The 18,551-nt window shown below is 40.8% G+C and overlaps 1 protein-coding gene across 7 annotated transcripts in view; it reads right to left on the bottom strand.

Annotated features, from left to right (window-relative positions):
• The window catches only part of Sorcs1 (sortilin related VPS10 domain containing receptor 1), a 600,968-nt gene that overhangs the window by 216,776 nt on the left and 365,641 nt on the right, over window positions 1-18,551 (bottom strand). The window lies entirely within an intron of this gene.

Raw genomic sequence — 18,551 nt, 5'->3', positions numbered from 1 at the left:
TGGCTTCCAACTGGCATCTCTGGCGTCCTCCTCGGGAGGCCATGGAAGCTACACATTGGATGATGGGCACCGGGCATGTGATGATGATTAGAAATGCCAAAGATGGGGCTGGAGAGATGGCTTAGTGGTTAAGCGCTTGCCTGTGAAGCCTAAGGACCCCGGTTCGAGATTCAACTACCCAGGACTCACGTTAGCCAGATGCACAAGGGGGCACAACACATCTGGAGTTCATTTGCAGTGGCTGGAGGCCCTGGCGCACCCATTCTCTCTCTCTGTCTGTTTGCCTCTTTCTCTCTCTGTCTGTTGCTCTCAAATAAATAAATAAACAATAAAGAAAAATTTAAAAAAAAAAAGAAATTCCAAAGATGAGGAAAAAGATAACTAATATACAAGACTTAGGGAGGAGAGAGGGGGAGGGGGAGATGGAGGGAGGGAAGATGTAGAAGATTTAGGTTAGACTTGATCCTACCCTCTTCAGTGTCTTGTGGTTTAGGTGCTTCCTGTAAGGGCCTGGTGAAGGTTCAGCCATTTGGTCTGCCTTTTAGGAAGTAGAATTTTATGGTACCATTGCCATTTGGGTCTAGATTAGTGTTTCCCATCCCTCTGATGCCCTCCCCTCCCTCCCCCTCCATCCTAGTGTCTAGTGTATGAGATGTTTGCTGGTTATGTAAGGTATTTTGGGTAGATTAAGGTTAGGTGCTGTAGATGAGTGAGACTATGTGGCAATTTTATTTTTTTTTTCTATGATTGGGTAAGTTCACTGAGAATGATCTGTTCTAGGCTCAACCATTTACCATTTTTCCTCAATTTTCTTTCTATAATTTTTTCTTACTGCTGTATAGAATTCCATTGTGTAGATATACCACATCTTAGTTATCCATTCTTCTAGTGATGGACATCTGGCTTGATTCTAGCTCTTAGCTATGGCAAACTGTGCCGCTACAAACATGGTTGAGCAAATCTCTCTGGCCTGTTGTTTGAAGGTTTTAGGTAGATGCCCAGTAAGGGAATAACTGGATCTATAGGTATCTCTATAGTCAGCTTTTTCAGGAGTCTCCATACTGCTTTCCAAAGTGGTTGTACTATCCTACCTTCCCACCAACAGTGGATGAGTGTTCCTGCTTCTCCACATCCTTGCCAGCATTTATTTTTGTTTGATTTTTTGATGTTTGCTGTCCTTATTGGGGTAAGGTGGAATCTCATAGTTGTTTTAATTTGCACTTCTCTGATGATTAGGGATGATGAACATTTTCTTAAGTGTATGTTTGCCATTTGTGTTTCTTCCTCTGTGAACTGCCTGTTCAGCTCTTTGCCCCATTTTGTGAGTGGGGTGTTTGACTTCTTACTGTTTAGATTTTTGAGTTCTTTGTAGATTCTAGAGATTAGGCCTCTATCAGTTGGGTAACCCACAAATATTTTCTCCCATTCTGTGGGTAATCTATTGGATTTGCTTATTGTATGCTTGTCTGTAAAGAAACTCTTCAGCTTCATGTGATCCTATTAGTTGAGTGACTGTTTAAGATTGTGAGCTACTGGGATTTTGTTCAGGAAGTTTTTTTCCATTCCTATATCATGGAAAGTACTTCCTAAATTTTCTTCCAGTAGCATTTGAATTTCTGGTCTTATATTGAGGTCTCTGATCCATTTGGGTTTGAGTGTAGTGTATGGGGAAATGTGTGGATCAAGTTTCAGTTTTCTGGTTATCCAGTTTTCCCAGCACCTTTTGTTGAAGATGCTGTTTTTTTTTTTTTTTTTCCAGTCTATATTTTTCAGGAATTTGTCGAATATCAAGTAGCTATAGTTCCTTGACCCAAAGTCCGGGTCCTCAAGTCTATTTCATTGGTCTATACTCCTGTTTATATGCCAGTACCATGCTGTTTTTACTACTATGGCTTTGTAATATAGCTTTATATCAGGTATGGTGATGCCACCTGAGGTATTTCTTTTGCAGAGGATATGTTTGGATATGCGAGGCCTGTTGCCTTTCCATATGAAATTTGAGATCATTTTTTCTATCTCTGTGAAGAACACTGTAGGGATTTTAATTGGAATTGTGTTAAATCTATATATTGCCTTTGGTAGGATTGTCATCTTCACAATGTTAATTCTGCCTATCCAGGAGCATGGGAGGTCTTTCCATTTTTTCAAGTCCTCCTCAGTTTGTTATTTGAATGTTTTTATGTTTTTGTTATATAGATCTTTCAATTCCTAGGTTAACGTTATTCCAAGGTATTTTATTTATTTTTTGTTGCTAATGAAAATGGGACTATGTCTCTTATTTCTTTCTCTGTATCTTTGTCATTTGCATATAGAAATCCTACCGATTTTTGTGCATTGATTTTGTATCCTGCTACTCTGCTATAGGAGTTAATCACCTTCAGGAGTTTTGGGATGGAGTCTCTCAGGTCTCTTACATATACAACCATGTCATCAGTGAATAGCGCTAACTTAACTTCTTCCTTTCCAAATTGTATCCCTTTTATATCCTTCTCCTGTCTTATTGCTTGAGGTAGGACTTCCAGTACTATATTGAAAAGCAGAGGTGAGAGAGGACATCCCTGTCTTGTTCCTTATCTTAATGGGAATTCCTCCAGTCTCTCTCCATTAAGTATCATTTGGGCCTTTGGAGCTTTGTGTGTTGCCTTTATTATGTTAAGATATGTACCAACTATGCCAATTCTCTCCAACGTTTTGATCATAAAGTGATGTTGTATGTTGTCAAAGGCCTTTTCTGCATCTATCAAAATGATCAAGTGACTTTTATGTTTAAGCTTGTTTATGTGGTGTATTACATTGACAGATTTCCCTATGTTGAACCACCCTTGTGTTCCTGGGATGAATCCCACTTGGTCAAGGTGGATAATGCTTTTGATGTGTTGTTGGATTTGGTTTGCAAGTATTTTGTTCAGGATCTTTGCATCTAAGTTTATTAGGGAAATAGGCCGGTAGTTTTCTTTTCTTGTGGCATCTCTTCCTGGTTTTGGGATTAGGGTGATACTAGCTTCATAGAAGGAGTTGGGTAGTTTTCCCTGTTCTTTAATTGTGTGGCACAGTTTTAGGAAGATTGGTTTGAGTTCCTCCATTAAGGTTTGATTGAATTTGGATGAGAAGCCATCTGGTCCTGGACCCTTCTTTTTGGGGAGGTTTTTTATTACTTTTTTCAATCTCTGTGAGTGTGATGGGTTCATTGAGGTGATTAATCTGCTCTGAGTTTAGCTTTGATAGATGGTATGCATCCAGGAATTTATCCATCTCCTCCACATTTTCCAGTTTTGTGGAGTAGAGGTTTAAGAAATAAGTCCTGTTGATTCCCCAGATTCACTTATGTCTGTTGTGATCTCTCCTTTTTATCTTTTTCCTCATTTTCTTAGTGGGCACTGACCTGTAACTCCCAGTACCAGCATAGGGCTATCATCCACAATGAGCTTTGGATCAGAGAAATCTACAAGGTTTCCTAAAAGAATGACAGAATTCTGTCAGAGTACTTGATGACCCACCAAAGGTTAGTGGTAAGAACCTATTGCTGAAGACTCCATATGCAGCTGACACGTAAAATGGAACAGCATGGCTGGAAGCCAGGAGAGAGTCAGGCCCCAGACAGTCAGCGTGTCTGGTGCCAGAAGGTGATACATGGGTGACTGGGGAAAATGACCAATATCTGTCCAAGCAACTCATGGTCTAACCTACTTAGCAACAAATAACCTGTTGTGATGCCCACACAAGTGCAATAGTGGCACACAGCCATGGTGAGGAACCAACTGCTCTTGATTTGGCTAACTGATCCCCTCAGTGGTGTTGGACCCATAGCTGGAGCTGGGAAACAAGTCAGAACCATACCCAAACATAAGCTCACTCTCCAATATCACGCTACCATCAATCATGGGCTATAAGAGAGCCTACACCTATTAAACTCTGAATTAAAAAAGTAAGGGTTATCTCATTTGTCCTGGTGCTAACTTACTCTCCCTTGGAGATTCTGCTTCTCTTTTTCAGATAAATGCAGATCCTAAGGAAAGAGCTACCCCATCATACCTCAAAAAGGCCCCAAATGAAACTAAGGAAAATTGGCAAAACAAGCAAAGGTGCTGTTTTCCTGATAAACCAGATACTAGCACAAGGGGGAAGGAGATCAACACAGAGAAAAATCAACTCCTATCAAACCAGAGAGCCAGAGCCTCAGAGGCCCCCAACACTCATCACTGAAGCAGACCAAAAATGAACCCAACATATCTTAGGGAAATTTTGTGGAAGAGGGGTCAGAAGGTATGTCAGAGCCACATGTTGGGTTATGATATGCAGAGACATTTATCATACCAATAACTGTGGGCTAACTCCACAATGCACGAACCATATACATCAACAAGGAGGGGCCATTGGGGAGGGGGTAGGTCATGGATGAGCCTAATAATGGTACCAAACTGCCTGTATTTGCTGAATAGAAAACTAATAAAAAAATTATACTTTAAAAAAAAAAAAGAAATGCCAAAGATGGACCAAGAAACTTGACTGTGAGGAAGAATGAGGTGCATTGCTGTTGGGTAGCATTTTCCTCCAAATTGAAGCAAATTGGATGGAGGAGGGAGGCTAGGAGATTTGGAAGCTGAGCAAATCTGGGAAAGCAAGAAAGTAAAAGACATAAGACCCCTGCCCAAGGTTATAGTGCACAGGTTGTGCAGCGAGCTCCAGAGATGAAGCTTCCTTGAGTCACCCCCTACCCTCAGTGGGCTTTGCAGCGATGCAGCCTCCTTTTGCTCCTGAAAGCAACCCCTCGCCCAGCTCTGAAAGTAACCCCAATAAACTCACTACTAAAAATTAACTCATTTCACTAAAATCAGTGTTGATGAAATTATAGTTTTACTTTGGTTTGGCATCTGATCCCTATCTGGGGTGAAAAGGTATGTGGTATGACTTCCCAGAGAAAACTTCTGAATCAACTGTTGTCTTTAGGATGAATTCCTGCAACAGATAGACCTGGCATCAGAGAAGGAGAGGCTAAGGCTGGTGGTTATTTCCTGCTGCCTTTTTCTGCCTTCTTACCGCTCCCATACTGGCTCAGCCAATAGTACCATCTTTCTGCTACTGGAAGAGAACTTAAGCATGCTGTGTTGGTGCAAATGTTCATAACCCTCACAGCCTGGCATGTCTTTTCAATACTCCTGACTTGGATCTGAGAATCTTTTCTTTTTGGATTAGTAGGTCTCTATTATGGATTTTCTTTTGCCACTAGGAAATTGTGGGAAGGAGGCCAATTCCAGAGAAATAGGTGCGGGGACATTTTTATGGAAGCTGAGTTGTGATAACATATTGTAAGTATTTAGTTGATGAGGTTAGATGCTGCTCACCAGAAAGCTTCCCAGGGCTACTTCTGCAGTCAGGGGAAGGTTTCTGGGCCTGTTCCAAACCACTCCTGGAAAGGCTTCCTCAGTGGCAGGCTTCCTGCTCTGGATCCTCTGCAATTGCAAGATCGTTCCTTTTCCCTACTATGCCTTGAACATTTTGGAAGCAGGGAGCCTGCAAATAGCACTTCTTGAAAAGCCTGCCAAATCTATTTATTTGCCTCATCCTAATACTGCCCTGGGGATAGCCTTGGTACAAAGCTCTCATCTACCTCAAGGCTTTCCAGTTCTTTTTCCAGTTCCTTCATTCTTTTGCAAGAAAGAGAAGGTACCTTAAGGACATCAAATACATTCCTAATACAAGGCCTGAGGCATTGAAAACATCAAGTTCTTTCTCTCACTAGACTCACAGAAGAAAAGGGGTGAGTCCCAAGAAGCAGGCTTCAGAGGTGCATTCCCATGCTGGTTATGCATGCAGCAAGGAAGGGAAAGGGGTCTGAACTCACGCTGAGAAATCAGAAGTTTACAGCACCTTAAGATCCTACCACAAAACTTTACCAAGAACCGAGAAGTCATAATCTTGGCTGACTGGTACAGTGTCAACCCTGAGAGTTTACCATCTACCTTACACCACCACTCCATTCCAAAAATTAATTTATCTAAGAACAAAATACCATCTTATTGGGAGCATCTCAGAAATGTCTTGTAATGAACATAGCTGTCCAGGGTATTCTGGCTGCCTGTTTAAAAGGAGGGAAAATGGGAATTTGAAGATTCTTTCAAGGTAGACCTTGTACAGCAATTAAAATGCTTTAAGTATGAGCTTGTGGAGGGGAAGTGTTCCAAGGAAATGGTTTGTGCTGAGCAAATAAACAGAACAGCACACTCAGAGAACCGTATTTGTCCTCTCTCAAAAGCAAGAGATCCACTGTTATGCATAAGGAAACCTGAGCTACAGATGGAACCTGGAAGCATAGTGGTGAGGCACCAATCTTTCAAAACTTACAGAGCTGATGGTGACAGGATGCACATATCGGCAAGGTCAAAATACGAGAGGACCAAGGCTGAGCACCCCGCCTTGCTGATGAAGAGTGAGGAGGGACAATGACACGATGACATGCTGCTGGCTCCATCAATCTCTCCTGTGGCTAGATTTATCAAAGCTGTCACTGGCCATTCCTCAGCTGTCACTGAAATCTGTCAGAGCCCCCACAGCTAGGATTGACAGCCCGAGAATTGGGAATTAAACATATGGAACTGGAGCTGGCAAGAAAGGAAAGGTCAATATGTGGCCATTAGCTATGTGGACACTTCCTATGCATCCTGGTCTGAGGGCACATGGGAAAATAATGAGACAAAATCTTAGCTTTAAAGTTTTTTTTTTTTTTTTTAAGGCAAGATGGATGGCATTCAATAGATCAAAATTTACTATACACTTGGATATACAAACATATTCCTCCATATCAAAGACAATATAGCCACGAACTAATATAATCATTTCTGTTCGGATGTTAATTCTGACTACTTGTGTTATTTTTTAATTTTTCAATTTCTTTATTTGTCCATTCAGAAGCCCATTTCTTTCCGTTCATTAGTAACAGACAGATGAAAGTGTTCTCACTAGTAGTTGAAAATAATGATGCCACTTGTTTAAACATGGTATCTAAGTTGAAGGCAGGCCTTCCTTGTTTGCATATGATGGCATTTCAGCTTGAGAATTTGTTTTATAAATAAGGATTGGGCTTGACATTTACAAAGCTCCCTGGTTTCCACTCTAATTGCCAGTTTTGTACTTGGATACTTAAATTATTTACATATTCATAAGATTAGAAATCAGCTCTGACATTGGAAAATTTCAAGCACTCGGAAATCCTGCCAAGCCAGCATGGTATATAATACTCAACGTATTTCGTGTAAATAATTGAGTGCCTTTTTATTTAATGTAGTGAGGGGGAAATGTGAAGGCATTAGGTTGATAACAGTTTCCTATGTGCTTGTGCTTTCAGAAATCATTTGAAAATCCCTAAGGGCTGAATTTCAAGGATCCATTTGCCTTTTATCTTAATCTTACTCTTTTGAAACTAAAGGGCTTCTGTTTGCTAGTCAAAAACAAATAGAATTACTGTGAAGATAAATACATTAATAGTTAACGGTTTAATGTTATTATAATCAATAATATTTTCTGAGCCCCATCCACTGATTTTCCTTGCTGTTTTCATTGTTGTTCCATGATAGATTTTCGTGAATAACTAAAAGTGCAATTCCACAGTGAGTAAAGTGTCCATGTCTCCTGCACTGGAAAGACACTGAACCGAGTCTGGCTATGGCTAATTCCAGTAGCAGCTCCCTGAGTCTGCTGCCTCTAAGGTCTTTGAATAAGACACTGGCTGATCCTCTGCAATCCTTGCTGCGGGACCAGGAGTGGTGTTATATTTTTACATACATTATCTCAGCATCCTCCATCAATCCTGTGAGGCAGACTAAAGTAACTACAAGGTTGAGTGACCTGCTGACCTTTACACCACCAGTGGTAGGGCTTGACAGACTGGAGATCCAACACTCATCAGTTTATTCTATTGTCTGTCTATGGTGAGAATATGGGATGGCCAAGGCTATGAAAATGCTGACATCTCCTATACTTTCTTATCCAGCAGTCATTACTTCCTAGGAATGGCTGGGCACTCAGACCAACTAGGAGAGGCATTCTGTATTAAGAGCTGCCAAAAAAAGTATTAAAAGGAATGTTTCAATTTTTTTAAAGATATGAAGCTGCTTAAAAAAATAAGTATGAGAGAGAAAGAACTAATAGTAGATCTTTACTTAAGATACATATTTTATGGAAGTAACTAAAATTCTATCATTTGGCTTTCAAACACACTGACAATACATTTTTCCTTTCCCACCAACATGTGCTTTTCACTAAAAGTCAACCTTCATTTATACTGAGAATGCCAACGGATACTATTCAGGATTTCTGTTATTTGTCAACAGAACCCCTCCAACCTCCAACCTGTTTCTTCCCCTTAAAACCACATTTTGTTTGCATATATCTCACACATTTGTGCCAAATGTTAAAGTTGAGGCCAACATGAGAATACTGGATTGTTTTTTGTTTTTATTTTTTCTTATGAACTGCGATTCTTTGGCACTTACAGGATGTCAGTAATGAAGCAGGTTTCCTTCATACCATCCCTTGGACTGCTGGCTAGTATTGCTTTCATAAAAAAGACAGAAATTGTGACTTTTTCAGGAAAATGGATGCAATCAGAAATCACTATGTTAAGCTAAATAAGGCAGACTCTCAAAGACCACTACTACATGCTTTCTTTTACATATGGAACCTAGATTTGAAATTATACATATACATATCATATATGCTTGTGTATTTGTATGTGTGTGTATGTGTGTGTGTGTGTTTGCGTGCATGTGTGTGTGTGTTCTTTTATATGTGTGTAGGTCTTTAACTGAGGATCATGAGAGGAGAAGAAGAGATCTTAAGAGAGGGGAGAAAATAAAAGAGGGTCAGTGATAAAACAAGTAAGAGGGTGATTAACAAGGGGAAAGAATAGAACCTACCAGAGGAGGGGAACATAGAGGATGGTCTTAGCATAGCAAACAGCAATGACACATGCATAAGTATAAAGATGTCATCTGAAAACCCAGCGCCGTGTATGCTAACCTTTCATAGGTGAGGTAATAGAAACTTGTTAATATTCCAGAATAAAATAAAGAGTGCCCCACTGAACTGCCCTAAAGGCTTTGCCCTCCCCATACAAACTGCTTGAATGCAATTACTTTCTGTGGTAGATGGCTACCAATATATTCATTGCTTTATTAGTTTGTAGTTTGCATCTGCAGCCACCTGGCTGGAGGCTGTTTCACTGGACAGATCTTAAGGTATAGTGGTGGGTTTGAGATCTCAATCTAAAGATATGTAAAGTGTACCTAGCTGGAGTTCCTGAAGTGTGCTGTGCTGTGTGGCTTTTGACTTTTAGGCTTGTGCCATTATGGAACTTTCCCTGGATCTGTAAGCTTCAATAAATCCCTTCCTCCATAACTATGCCTGGTCTGGAAGTTCATTGAGTGAACCTAAAGCTGTCTGCTAAACTTTCCTTTCTCATTAGCATATGCTAATTGTACAAAATAAATTAGGGAATAACAAGAAGGAAAAACATTGGAAACCAACACAAGTGAGTTGATGAAGTTTCTTAAACTTTCTCAGATATTTTTGGAAATGTAAGAGTTATTTGTCAACACTTAAAAATATTTATTTTTATTAAAACAAATGCTGCAGGGCTGGAAGATGGGTTAGTGGTTAAGGCACTTACGTACAAAGCCAAAGGACCCAGATTCAATTCCCCAGGACCCACATAGGCCAGATGCACAAGGTGGCACATGTGCATGGAGATCATTTGCAAAGGCTGGAGGCTCTAGGCATGCCCATTCTTTTATTCTTTTCTCTCTCTGTCTCTCTCATTCATCCTTTCTTTATTTTCTCTCTCTGTCTGTCTCTACCCAACTCTCTCAAACAAATAAAAACAAATTAAAATTTTAAATAAGATATTTTTTAAATGTGCAAATAAAGCCTGATCACTTTTTCCAAATAAGCCTGAAGTTCTGAACACAAGCCCCACTATCTTCCAAACCAGGGGCAGAGATTTGAGCTGGACGCCCCCTTCCCTCTCTAAATAAGCACCTACTGTCTGAGTGCCCAATACCCATCCCTAGCCTGCTCTGTTGTTGCGCTTCTTTCTAATCTGAGGTCTGAGTAAGAACTGAGTTCATTCTTAGGTGGTGGTATATATGTACAAGGGAGGTGAGAAGGAAAGAGAAGACAGCTTCCCTTTCCCAGGGGTACCTGAGCAAAGAGCCCTTAACAGGACACATGAGGAAGACAGGGGCTTCTCATCCAGAGAGGACCTGCTTTATTTCCGTCATTGCATTCTTCTTTTGACAAACTGTTTGTCCAACACAAGCTCTTACAGAGACCAGAGCCCAGTGCCTGGCTTGCTTCACAAAGTTGGGTTATCTGCCTATTCCTACACTTTTCTCCTGTCTTTTTTTTTTCTTTCTTTCTTTCCTTTTTTTCCCCCCTTTTCTTACAATCACATCTGTTCCTTGCTTTCTCTCATTTCAAATGTTTCCCAACACATCATGTTTCGTGAGGTGTTTAAGACAGAGTGAGAGATGCCGTTGGAGGAAGTGTTTTATAGCACAGTTTGTACACTAGTTTATTGGCAAATTAAAATAAGGATGTAATCTGGCAGAGTTGGCCTGCTGTCAAACCTTCCTTGGATGGTTTCCTGTACTAAGGAAAAAAAATTGGGGTGAGGGGGACTAGAAACACAAGGACAAGGTCTATGCTTTCTACTATCTGCCCATGTCTTTAACATTTTGTCTGGAAATATAATAATAATAATAATAATAATAATAATAATAATAATAAACCCAACCTTACTCTTTCTTCAGTGTTCTGGGTGATTGGCTAGCCACTGCCCATACACTAGAGTATTACCTCCAGACTTCAAGGGCCAATGTGACTGGGCTCAGGGACACTGGATACCAGGTAAACATTATCTCTGAGTGTGTCCCTGAGAGTGTTTTCAGAATCCATTAGCAGCTGACTTAGTAGGCTGAAAGAATCAGAGACAAGATTTCCAAGCTGTGTTTACTAAAAGCTAATGACTCCTCACATGAGCCTGTGAGCTACTGAAAACAATATAGGCAAGGCATCTGTGTTGGTCTATGTGTCTACACTACTGTTGGCTGCCTGCTTACCTGTGCATGTATTTAGACTCTGTAACTATATCATCTCCCTCCAAGGTCAAAGGAACGGAGGTAAGTCATTGTCCTAAGATTGGATGCTGGAACAAGAGAACCTTGTATGACAGACTCTTCCATCCCCAGAAGACAAGAGCCGTTGTCTAATGTGGTGAGGCTGTACCCTAGTGCGGGAACAATGACCTCCCGAGAGTCAGGTTGATCCCCAAACAGGGTGACAGTGACTTCCCTCAGGACTGAAGCAGAGACTGAAGGAGAAATAAGGCAGTTTCATTTAAAAAAAGGGGGGGTGGGCAAAGAGAACAAAAGCCAATTCGTTCTGGCATGAATGAACTCTTGGCAGGGATGAAACACTTGTCTGATCTACAAAAGAGCCACAGTGCCCACTGCTGCCCACAGTCTAGTACACTACCTAGATAGATGGCCTTCCCTTCCCAGGTGGGCTGGCCCCGGGGTCCACCCTTCAAAACTGCAAATCAGTCTGGTCTTCCTTTTACATGCCTGATTCTGAGGAAAGGATACACCTCAGTTAACTGTGAAGACGATTCCTGACCTGGATTCTCTCTGTGGGTTCTTCCTTGCCTGACCCGGTGCTGCTTGGATACGTGTGAGTGTGGCCCCCTCCCTGACCCACACCCAGCCAGGCTGGGCCAGGAGAGAGCAAAGCAGTGTGTCTTGGTCTGAATAATTTTTCCGTTTGTCACTGCTTCATATTATGTGGTAACTTCTCACTTTAGGTACATTTCTGACTCTCCTCTGTTCTCTAAATCGACCATATGCATACTTCCCTTTTACTCCAGATCCAACCACATGGACGCTCTCTCTAATTCCAAGCCTGCTACCTGTGTAATTTCTCCAAACTCATGGCAACCATGAGTGTAACTCTCTTTTATTTTTCTTAAAAAAAAAAAAAAAAAAAAAAAAAAACATTTATTATTTTAAATTTTTTAAAAATTAATTAGCTTTGTATTCAGCAAATACAGTTGGTTTGGTACCATTATTAGGCTCATCCATGACCTACCCCCATGAATCTAACTCTCTTACTACTCATTTCCCCTGTAAATTTCTTTGTTTCTGTTTGGGTATTTTCTCTGCTATTTCTTCCTTAAGCTACCAGCATTTTCCCTCTTCCATGGGGAAACTCAGGGTGAATTCCATGGGTGTCCCTTCTAAATCTCCCTCCATAAGTAACTAGTTTCTATCTTCCATGTGTTTATGGCTCTGCATCAACCACCACTCCTGAATGAATCTCATGGAGTAGGCTATGCTTTCCACATACGTGCATGCTCCATGTTTCCCACAGGCTCTGCTCCAGTCTTCCTATATTTGAGTTTCACTTAAATAGACTCCACAGTTGTGATTCTCCCCAAAGGAACTTAATATTTCATAATTTATCCTTCTTGAGTCTGTCCTCATTCATACTTTCTTAAAGAGAGAACACGACCCAAAATTATGATTCATAAACTTGGGTGACACCTCCTGAACCCCAAAATCCTGCATCAAGATGATGATCATACCTTGAAAAGAACTGCCTAATTATGCATACCTTTTGCCTGTTGATCCAAATCATTTTTTTAATATTTTATTTTTATTTATTTATTTGTGGGAGACAGACAAAGAGAGAAAGAGGCAGAAAGCGAGAGAGAGAATGTGCATGTCAGGGCCTCCAGCCACTGCAAACGAACTCCAGATGCGTGTGTCCCCTTGTGTACCTGGCTAACATGGGTCCTGGAGAATTGAGCCTCGAACTGGGGTCCTTTGGCTTCACGGGCAAACGCTTAATAGCTAAGCCATCTCTATAGCACCCAGATTATATTTTTTTATTTAAGCTGAAACTTCATGTTAGTACCCCAAATTAATTCTACTTTTTTTGTTTGTTTGTTTTTCAAGATAGGGTCTCACTCTAGCCCAGGCTGACCTGGAATTCAATCTGTAATCTCAGAGTGGCCTCCAACTCATGGTGATCCTCCTACCTCTGCCTCCCGAGTGCTGGGATGAAAGGCATGTGCCACCACGCCCAGCTTAATTCCACTTTCAAATATTACCACATTGAATAAACCTCTGTCTTTCAGAATTACTCATCTCTTTAATTGCTGCCTTAGGTGAGCCTAGCTTGTTGGCATGGAAGGCACTCAGGCTTTTATCCTAAGAACTCCAATTGGAGATTTTCCTTCCTTGATGTGGGTGGAGATCATCCAATCATTTGGAATCCCTAGAGTGTGAATATGCTCTCTCTTTTGAGCTGAGAAATCTATCTCCTAGGTTCCCTCAAGGATCAACATTCCTAGTTACTAAATTACTGAGCTTGGACCAGGAATGACACCTGTGACCCTACCCCACCTCCAACTTCCACCCAATTATCATGAATTCAGACTTGAATTTGAACTGTGTTACACTGATGAGGTTTTCTTGTTTTTTTTTTTTTTTGTTTTTTGTTTTTTTTTGTTTTTTCAAGTTGTACATAGATCTTGGGACTTTCCAGCCTCCATAACTGCATGTGAAATTCTCATAAAATTGTGTGCTCATCTCTCTCTTTGTCTATCCTCCTCTGTCCCTCTTTTTCTCTATATATACACCCTGTAGTATTATGCTATTTTTAATTTTGAGAACACTTATTGCACAATCACCCAGACAGTAAGTCACCAGTCATTTTCACAAAGAGAGAAATGAATAATGTGTGAACATGTATGTGTGTGTGTGTGAGAGAGAAAGAAAGATAGAGAGGGAGATACAGAGGCTAAAACATCAAAACATTCTGATGTTGTGAAGTCTGAAGCCAGATGGCCATACAAATTTCTCCTTGATCAAAAACCACTTGTGTTTTCTTTTGAAAAATAGATCTTCCATGGAACTGGTGGCCAGTAAAACTATATCTTGGGCCAGGAAAGATAGTATGTTCATAAGAACTCTTTGAGTGCCTTATAATGCTCACATCAAAGGGTCTCCACTGGGTATTTACTCATCCAAGATGCATTAAAGATCAGCCCCATGGTCCACATGGGCTCTCTTTAGGCAAAGGATCCAAATTCTATCATCAGAGCTCTTAAAGTCTCAGTCACTGAAGTAGAAAAAAATTATATCAGAGAATGAGTGAAAAATAAACTCTGCAATATATTTAGAAGAAAAAGAAAAAAAAAAGTGCTGAAAGGTATTAAGAAAAAAGCAAGTAAGTGAAGATTCGAAGGTGGAGGACTCTTCTCTCTATTGGGATGGTTTGTATTATCAAGGTGGAAGGACCGAGAATCACCTCTGAGGGGTGATGCAGGTTAGGTTAGCCTCTGCGGCTGTCTGTGAGGGATCATATTTTATAATTGTTTTTTTTTCATTGTACACTATAGTATGAGCATATTGCAAATTGGTCATATTCTCATTGGGTTATACTTTTATGTTCCCTTTTCCCTGTCCTATTCTACTGAGGTCTTCCTCGGTTGGGTTACTGGGATTCACTGTGGGGTCATGAATGTGCCAGTCTTTGGGGATGGGGAGGGCCCTCTTTGATGTTTATCTCCTTTGCTCCATTCTGATCTTACTCTTGGTTGGAGAATTTGCCTTTTTTTTTTTTTTTAACAGATGGCAGCCAATACAGGTGAGAACCAAGATCCATCAATACTACAAGAAGAGAAAGCTGATTGCCTAACACATGATGAGTCATCTCCATTACATTTACCAGGGCCCAGGAGACACTTCAGAGGAAATGGTGTTTTAAACATGACAGCTGTTCTCACTGCTAGCCTGAAACCTCCTCCAGGGAGATGGTGATAGACACCAAGGAGACTCAAAATTCATAAAAGTAGAAATACAGAGGACATAGAGAGCTCAACACTAAAGGAGACTTATACCATGTGTGCAAAGGCTCAGGGTGTATTGCTGAAAAATGGGGGCCAAAAGGTTGTGAGGAATTATCTTCATTAAGCTAATTAAGGTGGAAATACCCGCCTTAAATGGGGGCAGCAACATTCTATGGGCTATGGTCTTGGAATGCATTACTAAAAAGAGAGTGGCTGGTGAGTGGCCACAGCGTTCATGCTTTCTGCTTCTTCACTGTGGACTGAATACACCAACTGCCTTAAGCCTCTGCTGCCTTCTCTTCCCAGCCATGATGGGCTGTAATCTGGAAATGTAAGCTGAAATACACCCTCCACTAAACTGACTTTTAGGCGGCATTTCGTCCCATCAATGAGGAAGTCATTGATATAGGGCTGGAGGAGTTGCTACCATACCAAGGTGTTTTTTAAGAGATTCTTTCTTTCTCTGAAGTTGCATTTGACCAAGTTTGAGCTGAGGTCTCAGCTGGAGGCTCTGCAAAGACAGCACTAGCAGCTGTCACAGAATTAACTGTTGAGCAACGCATATATGCCTGGAGAAATAACCACCTTGTCTAAAAACGGAAGCCACAGGCCAGCCAGTGCCAGCACTCAGCCCTCCTTGGTGTCCATCATTGTATTTCATCAGTCTGTGGTTCATCTATTATTACCAGCTGTGACTTCCCTTCACTGACCCCACCTGGAGGCCCACTGCCCCTCTCAGCTAGACTCAGCCAGTACCATCAGCTAGTGGCTCCCCTGAAGACTGCAGCCCATAGTCCTCCAGCTAATGCCAAGTCTGCATGGTGTGTTGCAAGCCTTAGACACTAAGGTCTACTGAAAACATTGTCAGTTTGACTAATCCCACCACCACATGGTCTGTCCTACAGTCTCAGGGAACCAGAGGTCAGCAGAAGGACAGGATTCTGCTCCTGCGTCCACTTCAAAATATTACCAGAAAAAATGAGAATCGCATCAAATTTCATATGAGGATTTCTTTTCCTATTCCTACAACATCCATACGTGACATCAATTCATTGTCCTTTGTTATAAAATGTACTAAGAAACAGATGTTTGGATCCTTGGCATAATATAGAAAAAGGTTAATTACTTCAGCTCTGAGATGATATTATTCATCGAGTCTGTGGTCTCAAAGAATGCTATTGAGTCCAGACACTCAGCACATGATGAAAGAATGGCTGTAGCCTCATATAACTGGTTATTCTGCTTTTGACCATGAGGTCAAAACTTGGTTCCTCCTTATGTCACTACAGCTTGACTCTAGTAATCCATACCTCGGAGCATATCCCACTTAGCCAAACTTTTTAGAGGCTGTCTATGAGGAAAACACAGACTATGTTTTCCTGTCAGTCAAACCCATGGGTTTGAAAGATGGAACTAGCCATGGGCTTGAAAGATGTCATAGCAGTAAAGGGACTTTCCTGCAAGCCCAAGGACTGAGGTTCAATTTCCCAAGACCCAATTAAGCCAGATGCACAAGGTGGCACATGCATTGGAAGTCTTTCCAGTGGCTAGAGGCCTCTGGCATGTCCATTCTCTCTCTCTCTCTCTCTCTCTCTCTCTCTCTCTCTCTCTCTCTCTGCCTCTTTCAAAAGAATAAATATTTTTTTTAAATGAGCTTATTTTTTTAAAAAGAAAAACACTAGTCATGATTAGTTTCCATAGTGGTGTGTGTAGTATTATTATCTTTGCCAAAGTTCAGTGTTTCTTTGTTTTTTTTCTTTTTCTTTCTTTCTTTTTTTGTCAGGTTTATGTGCATGTGGTGTGCATCACTGTATCTATGCTTGTTGGTACACGTGTGTGTGTGTGTGCGTGTGGAAGCCAGAGTCCACTTTGGTAGAGTCAGTTCTTATTTCCTCTAGAGCCAGATGATTATCTCCTAAACTTTAGCTCACTCAGCTGATGTAGATCTATGTAGCCACTTTTCCTGTGATTCAGTTATGCCTCAGTGAGAGCCCGGACTCTTAGGCTTCTTAAAAACAGTCAGTGAAATTACATGTGTTAACCTTCCAACTCGATTTGGATTAAATGATATGGTTTTTGTATATAAAGATTACAACCACACAAAGTACTGAAAACAGATGTGGAATATTTTCTGCAATCACATCGATGGGGCACCTGCAAAATTAATTAACCACAGCAGCACATTTTAAGTCACAGAAGCCAATACCAAACACTATTCCCCTTAAATGGCTGTTGGGACCACAGCCTAGATATCATCCCTTCAGGGATTTCCACTCTGCTAGAGCTGTGAGACACTGTGGAATACGGCAAGCTAAAGGGTTACATTTTTGCACATCGCCTCCTGCATAATTGCCAAGGTACCTAGTTTTGACATAGTCAGGTAAATCTGGCCTTCACTATGCCTCTGGCATCAGAAGAGAAAAAAATAACCAACTGTCGAATAAGGTACAATAACCCAGTAGAGCTGATAACCTCTATCCTGAGCAGCCCAGCCTCCCCTCTGTAAACTGCACCAGATGCACCATGGCTGTACTCCAGGAACAAAATTGTACATTCTGCTAAAAGGGTAGCCAGCTTGCTCAAGAGGAAAAACAAAATACTAATTGTAAATCTTTTCTATATTTAGGCTTAATGTGCATTTTATTTGGCAGTAAGGGCAGCATGAATAAAACTCCAATTCTAAGATGCTAATTCCCTTTCTTCCAAATGCTCATGTCAGTAGAGACCTTGGGAAGTTGCCGACATCATTCCTTTGTCTGCAGGGAGAATCTCCCACACTGAGACCTTTCTGGACAATTAAAACCCTAGAATCCTCTCTCCCTTATGGAAGCCCAGCATTTCTTTAAATATATGTAATTTCTAGGTTATGATTTCTCTAAGGAGCATCTTCAGAATGATTTCATTTTTTTAAAACCTTTTCCAGTGTTGTAACTGGTTTTCCTTTAGCTTTCATGGTTACAGTTTCTCCCACATTGTCTGCATGTACTTTATTTCCTTTCATTTTAGATTTACTGGCTATTACAAGCCTTATACTGTACCTGGGAATTTAGGTTCCTTACAGGCAAAAATAATGCAGTTTTTGATAATGCATAAGTCACATAGGATGTACAAGCTATAAAATAACATTTGTTACACCTACATGCACATGCACACACATGCACTAACACAACTTCTAATGCTTGTTAAGAAGTGGACTTCTCCTTCAACCTTGCCACCAAGAAGAGAAAGAAAGAAAAAAGAAAGAAAGAAAAAAATTCTGAGGTAAAGGTCTTGAGAGACAATTGTCCTCCTTACTGGACATTTCGCTCACTTTTTTTTTTTTGTTTGTTTGATTTGTTTTTTGAGGTGGGGTCTCACTCTAGCCTAGGCGGACCTGGAATTTATTATGTCCTCTCAGGGTGGCCTTGAATTCACAGTGATCCTCCTACCTCTGTCTCCAGAGTGCTGGGATTAAAGGCATGCACCACCACGACCAACCTTCACTTTTTTTTTAAAGTAAATTCTTAGTAGTATTTACCATTTTTGAATTAAGCTCACTTTGTGGTCTTAGCCAAGCTCTGAGTCTTTGGCAGAGAAAAATAATCATCAATTCACACCCACAAACAGTCTCCATTCCATGTAGGTCATTGGCTATGGGCAACCCTGA

This window comes from Jaculus jaculus, chromosome 1 (assembly GCF_020740685.1).
Source record: "Jaculus jaculus isolate mJacJac1 chromosome 1, mJacJac1.mat.Y.cur, whole genome shotgun sequence".
In the NCBI taxonomy this organism is placed as follows: Eukaryota; Metazoa; Chordata; class Mammalia; order Rodentia; family Dipodidae; genus Jaculus; species Jaculus jaculus.
This window is presented reverse-complemented; position numbering and strand designations above follow the sequence as displayed.